Here is a 9202-nt window from a genome sequence, read left to right as displayed (position 1 = left end):
ATGAATTTTTTTTTTCCAGCCCTGTTTGAACAAGCCATAAAACTAACAGAGTGCATTAAGACAATACAGATAAACGTTACACAATGATATCTTCCCCGACTTCTGAGCATATCCGATGATGACTTCAAGCAATACAATGGAGAGGATGTAAAACGTATCGATTTCTTTCAGAAAAGTCTTCAATATTTTATGTACGATTATAGTTTAGCATTATTTAATGACTTGAGTATAGAAATAAGTATTTTCAGTACCGTAATTACATTTTTTTTGGCGACCCGGAAGTTATTCTGTTCGCGCTTGCGCAAATGAGCTGATGGTACGGATCGTGCTACCGATACGGATCGGGTAGTGACAAGCAGAGAGAGAAATGAGGAAGGAGAGACAGCAAGAGCTAAGAGTTGTGCTGCGAGAAAAGAGAGAGATAAGACAAAATAGACAATTAAAAAGTACCTGTTGTTGAGAAATTTTTTCCATTGTTGGAGGAGGAGCTTTCCGCACTTTTCTCCGACTGTGTTCGGAGTGTACACGTTGTAAGAACTGGACTTGGCCTTTTTGAGGTTTGCTGGAGGTTTGACCGGGGAACTCCGAGTCAATTTCCAAGTTGGATTCTGCTGAAGAGAGAAACAAGATGGCGAGCCGTAACCCAGGAGCCCTGTAATTGCCGTCTAGCAGGAGCCACACACTCCGCTGGACAAATTCCCATCATCTGAACTGATATGATCTGCCAATGTTTTCCTGCTGAATTAGTATTGGAATCAGAAGAACAGGATTAACCCTTCAGGACCATCAGAGGAAAGAGACATTGATCTAAGCGCAAATTATTCAGCCTTTTGCTGGATTTGTTGAATTGTGTTTTATTGTTTTCTTTTCTCGAAACCCATTCAATGTCCCTTGTCAGTGTATTGAATGTGAAATTGTCTGTTGAGTTAAAATGGAAATAAGAAATGGTTAAAACAGGATATTAAAAATCTTAGCTTCCTTAAAGAGAACTCTAAATAGCTAAATTAGATTTAAAAGATTAGAGAGTCGATTAGACTGTAAATTAACTAGATTAACAGTATTCACCGGAACTAAAATAGAACTATAACCTAGGTTAGGAAAATAAAATAGTAACCCTTTTAATACCTAGCTTTAGGTTTCAATTTCAAACAGGGGATCTATTTTGGGACTTAATCATGTGTCATTGTATGTCAACTGTTGTAATATTGTTGTTCTTCTTTCTTTTGATAAAAAATAAGCCGGTAGTTCAAACTCATTCCTGGTCTGTTGTCATTAATATCCTTCTACATTTCTCTACTCCTGTAGCCGAACCTAGCACTGGTCTATTTTCTATCCAAAATAACTTTAAGCACCTCGTAAATGCTACAGAAGACATCCGCTATTACCATCTAACGTAGAAAAGATTCCTGGATCAGTGTGTGCTTCTGTGCCTTTTTTATCTGTCTTTTTGTGTCTTTGCTCTGTCTTCTCTAACCCCCAGTCGGTCGAGGCAGATGACCGTTCACATTGAGCCTGGTTCTGCTGGAGGTTTTTCCTTCCTGTTAAAGGGGAGTTTTCCTCTCCACTGTCGCTTCATGCTTGCTCAGTATGAGGGATTGCAGCAAAACCATGGACAATGCAGACGACTGTCCACTGTGGCTCTACACTCTTTCAGGAGGAGTGAATTCTACTTATCAAGACTTGATGCAATCTACTGGGTTTCCTTAGAGAGGACATTTTTTGACCAATCTGTGTAATCTGACTGAATTTGACTTTGGAAAGTTCCTTGAGGTGACATGTATCATAAATTTGCACTATATAAATAAAATTCAATATAAATAAAATTGATTTGAATTTAATTGAATGGTTAATATATGTATATGCATCATATTTCATCACAGTACAGCTGCCGATTTCATTGCTTCCTTTGATTTACACTGTTACCCTATGATCTTGTTGGTGATCCATGTAAATCAGAGGCCTTTTGCCATCACTGCCTTTGTTGTCTACAGCAAATAAGTCATGTAATATGTGACATTTTCATTACTTCATGTGAGGTGAGCTGTGCTTATACTTAATGTCATGCAAAGGATTGTGGGATTCTTTATAGCTCCTCAGCACCGGTAGGAGACCTCGTGAGGTTCCTATGCTAACGGAGATATAAGAGGAAGCATACAGGCTTTTTTCCTACCTCCTTCTTTACTCACTGCACTATTCAGACAGCACTTATCATGGCAACTGCTGACACACTTCTGCTTTGTCTGAAGAATCCTTACCCAAAAGAGGTTTTTGGATGCAGCCCTAATTGTTGGTTGCAGTGTGGACCTTTCCAGAATGGTGATGCTTCATTTATTATACAATGATTAAAACAATCTTCAAGATCCATATGTGTTTGGCAGAATTTAATAAAAAATGGTTAAAACATTATTTCCCAGAACTAATGTATTAGATATTATCAAATTTAAAAAAAATCTCTGAAATATTTTGTTTCACATACAGTTAGGTCCAAATGTATCTACACCTCCTATTGATTTAGTTAAATTAATGTTTTAATGTTACCAACAGCTTATTTGGCCTAGAAGTAATATTAACATTTTGGAGTGGCCAGAGTCCAGATTGAAATCTGACCTTGACTCTTTGGGGGCAGCTTAAAAATGTGGATAATGCAGGGGTTAAAGTTCTCCGTCGCTGCGACGGATTTCGTCATTTGGAAAATTAGCTCAAATTGTTCCGTCTACACTTTTTATTCAAGGTTTTAAACTGAAGCTGCTCTCAACCAATGAAACCTGGCAGAACCGGAACATTAGCCAATCACAAAGAGAGTAGGGCAGATCTTTGCAAAGCGGACATCTGCCAATCTGAGCTTTATCGGTGCTCAATCATTCTAACTTTTGGAACAGCATCTCAAACTGGCCACAGATGCATGAATGACAGTAGCGGTGATCAAAGGTTTTCTTTGGATTTATGAAACCAGCAAGTCAGGAAGTGGAGCGGATTGACCATCTGACAAAAACTTCCATCGGTAAGCAGTCTGTCGCTGCTCCTGCAGTTAATTAATGAATAATTTCCACCTGTGGCCATGTCACCTGTCAGCGTTTATTCACTGGCTTCCAGCAATTTGGCTGATAAATGCGGTGACCAACCAGGGACCTCCTCATTATTCACTGTTATGTTTTATTTAAAACTCGAAGAGTAAAGCGTTAGCTCAGGCTAATTTAGCATGACGCGCTTTTTTTGACTGGGTCCGCATTGGAAAAAGTAATTAAATAGAATAAATAATTTCTCCTGCGCTTTTCTGAACCAAAGAAGGCAGAGCTTCAGTCAGAGCGGCTATCAGTCAATATACAACAGCGTCCATCTAATAAGCCGCTGTGCACCAGGACACTCTTAATAAAATGACAAAGATTTTGATTATTGAGGAAACTACATCAAAAAAAATAAACTGCAGCTACAACATGGACTGGAGAGCGGGTTCTAACTGGGTGAGGCCAGAGGTGATTCTCAGAGAGCTTTTATGACTCATTTTACTCCGACCCAAAAACACCTGCCAGACAGACGGTACTGCAGCCAAGATTACCTTCAACAATATTTAACTTTACGAAATACAATAATAACATTTTGCTAATTAAAAATATTCATATTTAAAAGCAAGTTAGGTTTTTTTCTGATAAACCTTGAGCAATTTTATTAAACTTCTTAAAAATGTAACATCCCACCCTTCACGGATTTTCTATACCGGCTTTTCCCTACAGGTGTGACGTCAAGCCGTATCTGATGGGGAAACGCAGCTCGACGTCACACAGGGTCGTGGGGGTTTTGGGCTCCTGTCTCCAGTCACTGGGCTAGGATTTAACAGTTTTATTAAACTTCAAAAAAGCTAAATAATGCCTTTTTATAAACTCATGAGCTGTGATCATTAATTGTTGAGCAATAACGGGCAAAGCAGAGAGTGATTATTGTAATGTGTGATCTGTGTTAAACTAAAATGTATGACATCGTAGTGTTTATATCCTAATAATAATACATTTTATTTAACCCTCCTATCGTCCTTGGGGTCAATTTGACCCCATTCAATGTTTATCATTCAAAAAATAGTAGTTAACTTTTTTTTTTTTGCTTCATATTTCATGACTTTTCCTAATTTGATGGGGACAACTGGTAAAGCATAAAACTTTTGTGATGTTATTTTTTGAATGTGCTGAACACATATTACACGCATTGGTTGTCCTCTGGGGTCAATTTGACCCCAAGCTGTTTTAGCTGCTAAAACTTGTCAGTGACCACACCTGCAGGCACAGAGTTGATACATTTTAGTTGATACATTTGAACTGAGACATCTGGGGATCTGTGTGACCTTCTGAACTCACACCTGCCAAAGTAGAACTGATTTTTCCCGCCTTGTGAAGGGCGGGTTATTCCTACAACGCCATTGGTAGTTCATGCCAAATCAGGGAGGAGCAAACATAAGCTTGCACTACAGTCCTCTATCCAAATCATTCCTCACTGTGCTCTGAGTATACTGCAATCTGCACACTCTCTCTTTGAAAATGTCTTCTGGAAAAAGGCTTACTGTCAAAGAGGTTTTGGAGCTGCTCTTTGACAGTGAAAGTGACTTAGAGGAGACTGTCTCTGAGACTGAGGATTGTGTTGAGGAGGACCCTGATTTTGAGGAATTCTCATCTGATGAGAATGAGAGTGTTGACCCTCCTGTTGTCCCTCAACCACCAGCAGACACAATTTCTTCCAAAAATGGAAAAATAATTTGGTCCCTTTCCCCACTGAAACAGCAGGGTAGGCATAGCGCAAGTAATATAATCAAAATGGTTCCAGGACCCACCAGATATGCAGTCAGCCATGTTGATGACATCAAGTCATCATTCGAGCTCTTCATAACGCCATCAATCAAAAATATTGTGCTTGGGATGACAAATTTAGAGGGAAAGCGTGTTTATGGGGACAGTTGGAAAGACTTGGATATAGTTGACTTGGAAGCCTACATTGGCTTGCTAATTTTGGCAGGAGTTTATAAGTCAAAAGGTGAAGCAACAGCAAGTCTTTGGAATGCTGAGACTGGAAGGGCAATATTTCCAGCCACCATGTCTCTGAAGGCATTCCACATTTTGTCTCGTGTCATACGCTTTGATGACAAACAAACAAGGCAGGGCCGTCGAGAACGTGACAAACTTGCTGCGGTAAGGGATGTGTGGGACAAGTGGGTGCAGCGTTTACCCCTGCTTTATAATCCAGGCGCTCACGTGACTGTCGATGAGTGCCTGGTTGCGTTTCGTGGGCGCTGCCCATTCAGACAGTATATGCCTAGCAAACCTGCTAAATATGGCATCAAAATATGGGCAGCATGTGATGCACAGTCCAGCTTTGCCTGGAACATGCAGGTGTACATGGGCAAATCTCCTGGCGAAGCACCAGAAAAAAATCAGGGCACAAGGGTTGTGCTTGATATGGCTGAAGGACTGCATGGGCATAATATTACATGTGATAATTTTTTCACGTCTTACGCCCTGGGTGAGGAACTGCTCAAAAGGCAGGTTACGATGTTGGGGACGGTGAGAAAGAACAAGCCAGAGCTTCCCTCTGAACTCCTTGCTGTCAAGAGCAGGAAGGTAACATCTTCCATGTTTGCCTTCACTGAGAAAGCAACTCTGGTCTCCTACTGTCCCAAGAAAGGGAAAAATGTCCTGCTGCTCAGCACCATGCATAAAGATGCTGCCCTGAGCAGCAGAGAAGACAAAAAGCCACAAATGGTGCTGGACTACAATGAAACAAAGGGAGGGGTGGACAATCTAGACAAGGTCACAGCCACATACAGCTGTCGACGCATGACTTCCCGTTGGCCCCTTGTCATCTTCTTCCACATCATTGATGTGAGTGCATATAATGCGTTCGTAATTTGGTGTGAGATAAACAAAGGCTGGAATAGGGGAAAACTCAGCCGAAGGAGGCTTTTCCTGGAGGAGCTTGGCAATGCACTGGTCAGGCCTCAAATTGAGAGAAGACAGAGCCTTCCAAGAGCATCACCAGTTGCTGCAGCTATTGTGAGGGACATACAGAGGGAGAAAAACACCCCAACTCCTCCAGTGGCACAAACTGCAGGCAAGAAACGTGGCAGGTGTCAGGTCTGTCCCACCCGAAACGACTGCAAGACCAGCATGACTTGTTCAAAATGCGAAAAGTATGTCTGCAAGGAGCATGCACACACACTCTGCACATCCTGTGTACAGTAGTGCAGACTAAAAGCTTGGCTACTGTGGCATGAACTGTTCCACGTTTTAGCTACTGACATTATCACACTGTTCAAAATGGGTGGATTTTCAAATTGTTTCTCTCTAAAAACTGTTCCATGTTCTAACTACTACATGACATGTTCTCATTATCCATTTTCTGTCACACAAATGAAAAAAAAAAAAAAAAAAAAAAAAAAAACCCAGAAAAAACAACCCAAAAAATCATAAAAAAACAAAAACAAACAAAAAAAAACTCTATAACTCTGCCACTGCCGGTCCCAAGCCCGGATAACAAAAGAGGAGGGGTGAGTAAGATCCTACAGTAACTAGCAACAAATATATTACAACAAAATAGATAAAAATAAGTAAATAAATATGTTTATGAGAGGAAAGGGGGAGTCACCAACATTAATCAATATGGTTCATTTGGTGAGAGTCATGAATGTGCTCAAAACCTGTAAATTTGAGAAGATTTGTATAAAAAAATCAAAATAAACTCATTTTCATTTAAAGGTTTGGCCTGATGGTGGCGCTAGAGGTAAGGTCAACTCACTGATTTTGAAGGGGTTATTTATGTATTCAACAAATAAACAAAGTGCCTGTCACAAAAACTTGGTCAACAATATTCTGTAAATCATTTTCTGGAGGTAAATATCCCTGGGGTCAAATTGACCCCAAGGACCAAATTTGTTACTATATTTGAGGACGATAGGAGGGTTAAAAGGCGCCTTTCTGGACACTCTAAGTCACCATACAAAAGGATGGAAAACAGAATGTCAGAAACAAAATCAAACCAAAAAAAACAGACTTGAAGCTCATCACCAAAGATCAGACATCAGGCTACCAGTAGAAATATGTACGAAAGCTGCTCAGCAATTGAAGAAGCATTTGATTGTTGTAACTCCAATAAAGAAGGGCATAAAGAAATTTCAACATGTATTTTTTAACAAAATGAATAGTTCCTAGGCCTGTTACTAAATTATTTTACAAACTGGGATCTAAATAAAATAAAACTGCTGATAATTACTGGATCAAATAATAACTTTTTCACATAGCTTTGCACTGAAAAGGAATAAAGTGGTAATTTTAAATTGTTCACTTTTTGTATGTATATAAAATAGCAAAGTCAACAGAAATTAATTTACATGAATAAATACAGTATCTTGAAAGAGTTTAAGCTAATAGCTGGATACAATAGTGTTTGTTGCTTTTTCTGCTTACTGATTAGGATAGGTAATACGACACAGGTTAGATTATATAAATATTAACAAACTATATACATTTTTGCACAAGTTATTTGTATTTATTTCAGCAGCAGTAACGTTAGATGAGCAGACTCACCATACCAGATTTTTTAGGTCACAGTCAGTTGAGTTCATCTAGCTTTCCAAATCTGAAATCAGACTTGGTGCTGTGTGTTTATTACTTAACTGCAGGGTTATATTGGGCAACAGTTCAGGGAGCTGTGCCAGAAGGAACTATTTTGCACAGCTGTGGGGCATTTTTGGTTTAGTCTTGCTGCCTTTTTCTGCCGTAGCAAGCTGGGATCTTGGCATACTTCCTTTTGGTGGCTGCCAGAAGCTGTGTACATAGAACAATTGCACCAGGAAGGACTTAATCATCACTATCTGCTCTCTCTCACACAGCAGCTGATGGTGTGTAAACAGGGTCAGTTGTCCCAGGTCCATGCGCGGGGGGGGGGGGGGGGGGGGTGGGGGGGGGGGTAATTAGAGGCAGAACTTTGCCTTTCGACCATCAAGTGATGGTCATGAATTTCTCTTTTTAAAATACGGCTGTTTTTGAAAAAAGATATGAACCTTATATTCAAGTTATAGAAATGTTTTGATTTGTTGTAGTAGCCATGGGTGGTGGTCCATCTAAGATCTTCTTCCGGGCCCAGGCGAGACTACCAGCAGGTTTGCCAAAATGACCTATCCTTACACACAATCCATCCATCCCCTCATCCCCGTCCTTTAAAAAGAAACTCCAAATTCATATCTTTATGGTGTGGTTCTTGCTAGTGAATTGAAGATTTTATTTCATAATGCGTATTAATAAAATGTAGATTTTTCTAAGGACCAAGAAAAATCTGTTACTGTTCTAACCATATGACTTTAAAACTAGTTTTAACAAGTTTTGGTCAGATATATCTGCTACACGGTTAGATTTCAGTACATTTCTAATGCCACAAATAACAAAAAAAAAAGGAGATGAGCTGCAGAGGTAAAGATGAACAAAGAAACAAAAGCCCACCTCTTCTATACAGGAAATATAGTTTTATACCAACTATGATCACTTATTTTGACAAACTTTAGGCTATGAATGAAAAATTATGGAGGCTCGGTTTGCAAAATGCAAACTGAGTGTGCAAAAGAAAAATCCGAATCATATCAATATTTGGTGTTGCTAGCCTTTACCTTCAAACCAGTATCAATTCTTATAGGTGCCCTTGCAATGAGGCAGGGATCCAGAGAAGACAATCTCATGTCTCAGGTCAGCAAGGTCTTATCCAGACAAATATTTCGCAACCGACTGGTGTTTTCAGATGTGCTGTTCAAGCTCCTTGACAAGTACAAAGAAAGGAGATGGTAAGCACAGTGGTCAGTCAAGGAAACTTAGGGCAGCAGATTAAAAACATCCTTCATTTTTGGATTGGGTTGCCATCACAGGACAATGCAACTATGTAAACGCACACATGGGCAATTTAGAGACACAGGGGCCAGTATCAGTTCTACAGGGGCACTGACCCCTGTTGGCCTCTGTCTTGAACTGCCCATGCCAGAACTGATCCCTGCAGTTTTGTGACATTTTTGGACTGAGGTTGGAAGTCATAAAATCAGAAAAAAACCCAGGTATGAATAGGGGAGAACATGGTGGGTACACTGAGAAAGGCCTGAGTACAGCCCTTTCACTGTTGTGTCTTGTCACTAACTGTTTCATAACCAAACAGTCTGGGTCCGTAATGTCAAATTACAGTTTTG

This window comes from Fundulus heteroclitus, unplaced genomic scaffold (assembly GCF_011125445.2).
Source record: "Fundulus heteroclitus isolate FHET01 unplaced genomic scaffold, MU-UCD_Fhet_4.1 scaffold_163, whole genome shotgun sequence".
Classification (NCBI taxonomy): domain Eukaryota; kingdom Metazoa; phylum Chordata; class Actinopteri; order Cyprinodontiformes; family Fundulidae; genus Fundulus; species Fundulus heteroclitus.
This window is presented reverse-complemented; position numbering follows the sequence as displayed.